General features: G+C 40.6%; 1 long non-coding RNA gene across 1 annotated transcript; it reads left to right on the top strand.

Annotated features, from left to right (window-relative positions):
- The first annotated feature begins 4309 nt into the window (after nucleotides 1-4309).
- Nucleotides 4310-8819, top strand: LOC138410864 (uncharacterized). The gene is made up of 5 exons (XR_011243495.1): nucleotides 4310-4431; nucleotides 4856-4957; nucleotides 5042-5209; nucleotides 5353-5466; nucleotides 6382-8819. It is a non-coding gene; the product is annotated as an uncharacterized lncRNA (long non-coding RNA).

Here is an 8819-nt window from a genome sequence, read left to right as displayed (position 1 = left end):
AATGCATTCTGGTATGTCTGTTTTGTTTCTTTGAAAAAACTTTATTCACCATTTTGTTCATTCAGCTCAATTTAAGTCAAAAGACCTCATGTTTATTTGTCCTCTGAAGCACTTGAATGATACTGTTTTTACTGCTCTGAATATTATTTTTTATTTCAGATGGAACAAAAATAGGCAAACACGAAGTGTGACAATGAATTATAAGTCAGAGCAGTGTGAGTCAGTATGTCAGACAGTTTCCTTCCTGTCAAAACAATGTCCAACACAAAAACTACTTGCTCTGCCACATTCTTTTGACCCTGAGAATAACTTTGCATGATAATAACAAAGAAGTCAATGAAGAAAGATTTATTCTTCGGTTTAGAGACAAAAGAAAACATCAAAACAGTTGTTAGCTGTTGAGGTCACTGTCTGTAGCTGTAGCCATGTCTGTGCATTGAGTTGCCAGGAGGAGAACTTCCCCTTTAACACTCTCAGCATGCAGATACTTTTTGTTTGAACTAATTGGAATGCTAATGTGGCTATTTCTGAACCCCTAGCATCTTGCAGTGAATCATTTTTGAGTAATGATCAGTAAATGTAACATCTCCTCATCTCTGCTTTCTGTTGTATCAGTGTATCAGACTGGAGCAACACACTAGCTGTTGTATGGAGGAGACAGACAACGTATGCAATTATGATTAATAACAATTAGAATCCTTCATAGACTCTTACAAACATGAAACCATTCTTGTTTCTATTTTGGACATTTTTATTTTATCCTTTGCTAGATAATCCAAAACAGGTTTACACTGACCACATTAAAAAGAATGGTGTTGACGTGACAAACGAGGGACTGACAGTCTGAATGATCCTACTGTAAAAATGAGAACACAGGGATCAATGTGACCAGAACATTAACGTCTCTTTTTTCTGCCAACTTCTCCCCTTTGATGTCCAAAATCAAATCTGACCTTCAAAGATGGAGAAGTTAACCTTTGTGGTTGATTGGAAGATTAATGCAGTGAAAATTAACATCTTGCCCAAATTTCAGTTTTTATTCAATTGTTTCCCTCTATTTTTGCCAAAATCCTTTTTTAAAACTATTGATCAGACAATTTCTTCTTTTTTATGGTGGGATTCACACCAAGATGGCGCCACGAACGGTCGCCTCGGTGTGTTGGTGCGCACTTTTGTGTTTGTTTTTAGTATTTAATTCTGTTTACTGCGACCCTACACGGATTACTTTCACAATGGACGAGCTTCTTTCCATCAGGGACACAACACCATCCAATTTATGTCCCAAAAACATCTCAAAACATCCACCATCAAAACATCCACCATCATCCCCGTTCCAAAGAAGCAGAGGATCACAGGCCTTAATGACTACAGACCTGTCGCCCTGACCTCTGTAGTAATGAAGACCTTTGAGCGCCTCGTGCTGACCCACCTCAAGACAATAACCAACCACCTCCTCGACCCACTGCAGTTTGCCTACAGAGCCAACAGGTCCGTAGACGACGCAGTCAACATGGGACTCCACTTCATCCTCCAGCACCTCGACTCCCCCAGCACCTACGCCAGGATCCTGTTTGTGGACTTCAGCTCCGCATTCAACACCATCGCCCCAGCTCTTCTCCGTGACAAGCTGACACAGCTGAGCGTGCCTGAGCCCACCTGTAGGTGGATCTCTAACTTCCTGACTGACAGGAAGCAGCGCGTGAGGCTGGGCAAGCTTGTCTCTGAGTCACGGACCATCAGCACTGGAGCCCCACAAGGTTGTGTGCTCTCCCCTCTACTGTTCTCCCTCTACACCAACAACTGCACCTCCAGCCATCCCTCTGTCAAACTCCTGAAGTTTGCAGACGACACGACCCTCATCGGATTAATCACCAATGGGGACGAAGCCGCCTACAGAGAGGAAGTTAACAGCCTGGCTTCCTGGTGCAGCCAGAACCACCTGGAGCTGAACGCTCTAAAAACTGTAGAGATGGTGGCAGACTTCAGGAGGAGCCCAGCCCAAACTGCCCCCCTCAGCCTGTGCAACTCCCCAGTTAAAACAGTGGAGTCCTTCAGATTCCTGGGGACCATCATTGCACAGGACTTGAGGTGGGCGGAGAACATCACCTCCATCACCAAGAAGGCCCAGCAGAGGATGTTCTTCCTGCGGCAACTGAGGAAATTCAACATGCCGCAGAAAGTGATGGTTGAATTCTACACAGCCATCATTGAGTCCATCCTCACCTCATCAATCACCGTCTGGTTCGCTGCCTCCACTGCCAAGGACAAGGGCAGACTGCAGCGGATCATAAGGTCAGCTGAGAAGGTCATCGGCTGTGACCTGCCGGCCCTCCTAGACCTGTTCCACTCCAGGACCAGTAGGAGAGCAGGCAAGATCATTGCTGATCCCTCACATCCTGGTCACCACCTGTTCCAGAGACTTCCCTCCGGAAAAAGGTTTCGGGCCATCAGGACTAAAACCTCTCGCCATCTGAACAGTGTTTTCCCCGTGGCAGTGGGGCTCACAAACAAGCCCCCTGCATCACACTGACTCTGCACCGCACTGACTCTACCCCACCACACCCCACCACCTGCACATAATTTATAATTTATTACTACTCTGTTACTGCATATATGTATATACTTTACTTTATTTTATTTTATTTTATTCTATTTTATTTTATACAATTTCTTATATATTGTTGTTTTTCTACATTGTTGTTTTATGTACATAAGTAGTGCACCAATTACACCAAGGCAATTTCCTGTATGTGCAAACATACCTGGCAAATAAAAGAATTCTGATTCTGATTCTGATTCTGATAGGCACCCAGAATCCGCAAACACTACTGGAGAGATGCAAATTTAATGGTGGATTATCTCTCCCCAATTTCCAAATGTATTATTGGGCAGTACACATCCCAAAAAATTATTTTGATTTAACTTAAGCGATTCACCATGGTGTAAGCTAGAGGCACAGTCTTGTGTCTCGTCCTCTCTGTCAACTTTTACTTACCTCCCCCTCCAAACAGCTCTCAAGTGGTAATTTCCACCATCAAGATCTGGTACCAAATCAGGAGACAGTTCAAATTTACTTCAGCTTCAACTTTTGCTCCCTTATTAGAGTATCACTTATTCCAGCCCACATTCACAGATTCCTCCTTTTCTGTATGGCATACTAAAGACCTGAAATTGTTTAAAAACCTCTATAGGGATGGTATTTTTGTTTTGCAGACGTGTTGTGTGAATTTCACCTCCCTCCCTTTCATCTCTTTCGCTATTTTCAAATCAGACACTGTATTAACTCTTTGTTTCCAACTTTTCCTTATTCATTTCGAAATCAATTATGGGATGAGGTTCTCTGCTCTAATCCCCTCCAAAAACCAAAATGAGCTGGGGTTGAGCCTGGAAGATAATTGGTGGGATAAGGCACTAGACAAGATCCACACAGGCTTAATTTGCGCTCGTTTGACACTCATACAGTTCAAAGTGGTATTTAGAACTCATTTTTTGAAAGCTTGACTGTCATTAATATATCCCAACGTCATTGATAGCTGCGACAAACGTCATTCTTCATCCTGCAATTTAACCCACGTTTTATTCTTGCCCATTATTATCCTGCTTCTGGCAGAAATACTTTGACACTATGTCAAAAATACTTGATAACTCGATAACTATAGCGGTTTCTCCCCACATTGCTATATTTGGGCTTCCTGAAGATTATAGCTGCTACACCTCCATGCAACTAGACATTCTGACCTTTACCTCTTTACTTGCAAGACACCATCTTCTGCCTCACTGGAGGTCCACTAGAGCTCCCTCCAGCTCCCAGTGGCTCAGTGAGGTCATGTTTTTTCTTAAACTAGAGAAGATAATATATATATATGCCAATCTTTCTTAACATTCTTCAACTTTTTTCCTTTTCTGAGTCCTGATTGATGAGCCCCACCCTACCCCACCCCTCTTCTTCCTTTTTTATTTTGTTTTATTTTATTACTATTATTATTATTTTATTTTTATTTATTTATTTTATTGTTTCTGATCTCAGTTACTAATTTGTTGTATAACTCAAAGATACAGGTATCTGTTTAAAAACTAATAAACATAGAAAGTATTGCATATTTTTCACTGGAGCCATTGAGACTGGCTGTACCTCTAAATGTACCATCATTGTTCCTAGAGGCCTTAACGATGACTCTCCCTGTTTCTTTTATATGAATCCCTTGTGCCATATTTTCGATAAAAATATGAAAAAATGAACACACCCAATCCCTGAGGTTTGTAGACATGCGTCACTCGTAAATATATTCAATACATGCAAAGTATATAAAGTGTCACTGTGCTGATAAGGGTAGTATAAGGAACTTGTGGTACTTACCTGTGGTACTTACCTGTTGATCAAGATGAAGCTGCTTCTTTCTCTGACTCTCCTCTGGGCGCTCTGCAGCACAGGTAACTCTACTTTTCATTTCTTCAATACTGTTTCAGCAGCTACAGAGCCTCATTTGAATCTAATTAAAGACATTTCACCATCAGCAATTTTCAGGCAGGGATTTTACTTTTACACTAAATGATAGCCAGTTTGATGTAATTAAAAGAACTTATTTATGGATCTTAAGGGGGAGAACTTATACTGTAAAAAGTTAAAGTATAGTACTTCAAGAACCAGACTAAAGAGGTAAACTAAACATCACTTTAGAATTCATTATTACATTTTTCATTTTACATACATTTCATACACTCCATTCCAGTTCACATGCATCTTCATCGACCCCATTTTTATCAGTTATTTTTCATTCCACCTCTTATATTTTTGAGCTTTGATAAACCATAAAAATCAATAGGTTGTAACTGATTATTTTTCTCCACACATCAGGTGGAGCACTTGTGTGTCAAACTTGCATAAATCCGGCATGTACAGACCAGGTCCCATTTACATGTCCCTCAGAGGACATGTGTATAACAGCCTCCATTCAAAGTAAACATTTCTACATTCCTTTCCAGTAACATAAATGTACTGTAAAGTTACACAATATTAACAAACTGCACTTTGACTCTGTAGTCAATTCATCTTGGGCTTCAGATCAGCATATCAAGAAGGCGTGTGCATCCTCCTCCCTGTGTCCAGCCACAGGCTTTGAGACATTTTCAGTTAACCTCGGTGATTTGAGTGAGCTTGCATCTGCATTGTGCTGCAACAAAGATAACTGCAACTCAGCCACTCAGCCTTGTAAGTACATGTACATGACTATCTTGTAAGCACTAGTCAATGAGTAATTTAATTAAAAAAAGCAAAGACTAACCACATCCCTCTTCTGACATGTTCTGTTTCCATTTCCTGAAAACAAATGATGTTATTCTTGTTTGTTTCAGTTCCTGTTGTTGGGTCAGTTAACGGCCTTCAGTGTGCCACTTGTAACCTCAACTCTCAATGCACCGGTTTGGTACAATGTAGGGGAACAGAGGATCGCTGTTTTCAAGCCAGTGGTGAGTCTTATAAATATATTTTATATACATTGTTTTAAGTTAATCTTTGTATAAATATCTATATATATATATATATATATATATAAAATATTAAATTATGTACTTAACTTGTGGGCATTTTTAATCACACCTGTATGTTAGTCTTTACTAATCCATAACATTTCAGATATTAATCATGACAATAACAGCTTGTATTTATGCTGCACCTTTCAAGAGACCCAAGGACACTTTACATGTGTCAGTGAGGACAAAAAGAGACTAGAAGAGAAAAGAAAAGAATTTGTACAAAACAGGACAGAAAGAAACAGCACTAATGGCAGGGTGGAGCGTTAACTGAGGCTAAAGGCCTTAGTGAACAGGTGGTGTTTGAGGAGTTTCTTGATGCTATCCAGAGATGCTGCATAGCAGATTTCATTAGGGAGAGAGTTCCAGAGGGCGGGGGCTGTGACACAGAAGGCTCTGTCTCCAAAGGTTTGCAGTTTGGTGTTGGGGATGGAGAGCAAACCTGAGTTTGAGGACCGCAGCCTTCTGAGCGGAGTGTAGGGTCGGAGGAGGTCAGTTAGATACGGTGGGGCGTGGGCCTGGAGGGATTTATAGGTGAGAAGGAGGAGTTTGTAGTTTTATTGGTTTAGGGCTAAATCATAATATACATTATCTCGAGGCACTTTACATAGAAGGTCAAGAGCTTAAAATCATATTAATATAGAGAAACCCAACAGTTCCCACAATGAGCAGCACTTTGTGGAGGAAAAACTCCCTCATTAACAGAGAGAAACCTCTAGAACCAGACTCAATGTGTGAGGAGAGGGAGAGAGAGGCGAGAGAGACCAGGAACACTTGTGCACCATCAGGTATCAGATCTGATGAGTTAAAATGTAAACATTTTGTAGTAACACAGTGTCTCTTCTTCTCCAGTGACAAGCGGGTCGAACACTTTTCCACGTCTTGGCTGTGCGTCTGCAAACACGTGTGCAGAAGCTTCCGGACTGGGAAGCTTACTCTCCCTGCAAAGTGTTAACATAACCTGTTGTGACAGCAATTTCTGTAATAGTCCAACTGTTGTCATGACAACAACTGCTGCAACAACTACAACTGCTGCAACAACTACAACTGCTGCAATAACTACAACTGCTGCAACCACTACAACTGCTGCAACAACTACAACTGCTGCAATAACTACAACTGCTGCAACCACTACAACTGCTGCAACAACTACAACTGCTGCAATAACTACAACTGCTGCAACAACTACAACTGCTGCAACAACTACAACAATCTCCACCTCTGCCACAACTATAACTGCTGCAAGTGGTGCCTGTTGTATCAGTCTGGGTATGATCCATCTGCTGATCGGACTCCTTGTCTTCACCCTCTATTAGAACAAGGGAAGAAAATAGAAAATGGTGAAAAAGTACATAATAACAAAAGCCTGCTTCTCCAGCCTCCACCTGTTTGTCATTTGCACTGTATATTCACCCTCAAGGGTCTTTGTCTATGATAATGTCTGTGGGGATTTTTATTGGTCATTCTAACTACATTTGTTTTCCTTTACATGATCCACTAAGATGAGATTGGAAAACAAGTGAATTCTTTTTTCTCTCAGATATTTTTATTGAATTTTGAATTTTACATGTATCACATCCCCTCCCACTAGCCACACCTACAAGCCATGATTCCTGGAGTGATGTAGGGAACTACTGGAAGTCAGGTATTGAGTTGCAAGATAAATAAATAATAAAAATGAAAATAAGTAAATAAACAAACAGGATGAATAGATAAATAAATAAAGATAAATATAAGTAGGAGAAGGAAAATTTAGACATTGACTGATACAGACACTGTAACTGACAAAAAGCAAAACAAAGGAAAGGAACGAGGGGCAGATACTTCAATTTGACTTAAGGTTCTCAAATATTTCAGGAAAAGTGTATTCTTTAAATATTGTGGAATCCCCAGGTCAAGCTGTTTGCTGGGATCCTGTAGACATCTTGAAAGGTTCCTGATAAACAGCTTTACTGGCTGATTCCCACCTGCATGTGAGGACAGATTTGTCTCAAATAAATGTTGGTACATGTTGAAAACATGTTTCAGTACGAAATAAGAACCTATATAATAATATAATCTTCATCAAAATGAAAAAGCATGAAATGCAGACGATGCATGCACTTGATGCACTTGTACATCTCCAAGTGAGTTTTGAAAACTTTCTATAACACACAGAAAGTTAGTCAGATAATAATTTTTGATGACCAGATATTTCATAATTTAAAAATGTCACAAAAGATATCCAGATAGTCTCTGTACTATACATGAGGAAGATTGCTTGGCCTGTGCATGGTTCCATGTTAGAGTACACACTCTAACTACACTACTTCCCCTCCACACATGTAACATGATGACCAATATTTTAGATATCCTGTTACCAAGGGTATTTTGTTTTATTATAAAGAAATCCTGCAGTCTTAAACTCTTGCTCAAACACTATACTGACATTTGTTTGTCACTGATACCTATGTTTATTTTGTCCCTTGCACTTATTATTAGGTACAAATTATTTGACCAACGATGGTTATTTCACAGTTGTCACAACCCTTTCGATGTTCAGGAATAAGATGTGGTCTAGCAAGTGAAGCTGTTTATTACCTCCAGCAAGGATTTTATAAAGGATGTAATAATATACATAATATATCTTGTGTGTGCAATGTGTGCAGTGTGTGCAGCCTGATTGAATCAAAGGGGACTGATGGACTGTTGGGTATGTTCTCTAATGAGGTGGAATCAAAGTGAGCTGCTGAAGATGCCAAAAAATAAAACAAACAAAACAAGATCCACTTTCTTTTCACTGACTCAGCACAGCAGCTGAAAGAGTTGAAAATAACCCCCTGCTTAGCAGCTCTTCTCTGACCTGGTGAGGATAAGACTGGGCTCAAACAACAGGTGAGCAGCCCTGAGACGTCAGCCAGGGTGAAATCCAGAGGTGGAAAAAGTACTCACATTCTTTAATGGAGCGAACCCTGTGAGATGGTTCAGGCAGCCAACTCCAGCTGTGCTGCTCCAATCATGTGACACACACATCATGTGACATACCTCATTCACCACAATCATCTATTATACACACCCACCTTATTAGGCAGCCTATTTAAGCAGAGAGGAATTTCCCATCAACCCCTTTGCTACAACTTGCTTCAGGCCCTCCACCACCCCAGCATCCACCTGTAGCCTCCGGGGGGTTACAAATGTTTGCTGGTCACTCCCATCATATCTGTGTAATCATATCGGGGGGAGTGATTGTGTGGGAGCCTAGACTCCAAACATAAACTATGTTCTAATGCTGCAATAAACATTTGAACGTG

This window comes from Paralichthys olivaceus, chromosome 7 (assembly GCF_024713975.1).
Source record: "Paralichthys olivaceus isolate ysfri-2021 chromosome 7, ASM2471397v2, whole genome shotgun sequence".
In the NCBI taxonomy this organism is placed as follows: Eukaryota; Metazoa; Chordata; class Actinopteri; order Pleuronectiformes; family Paralichthyidae; genus Paralichthys; species Paralichthys olivaceus.
The sequence above is the reverse complement of the archived record's forward strand: the minus strand, read 5'-3'. Positions and strand labels throughout refer to the sequence as shown.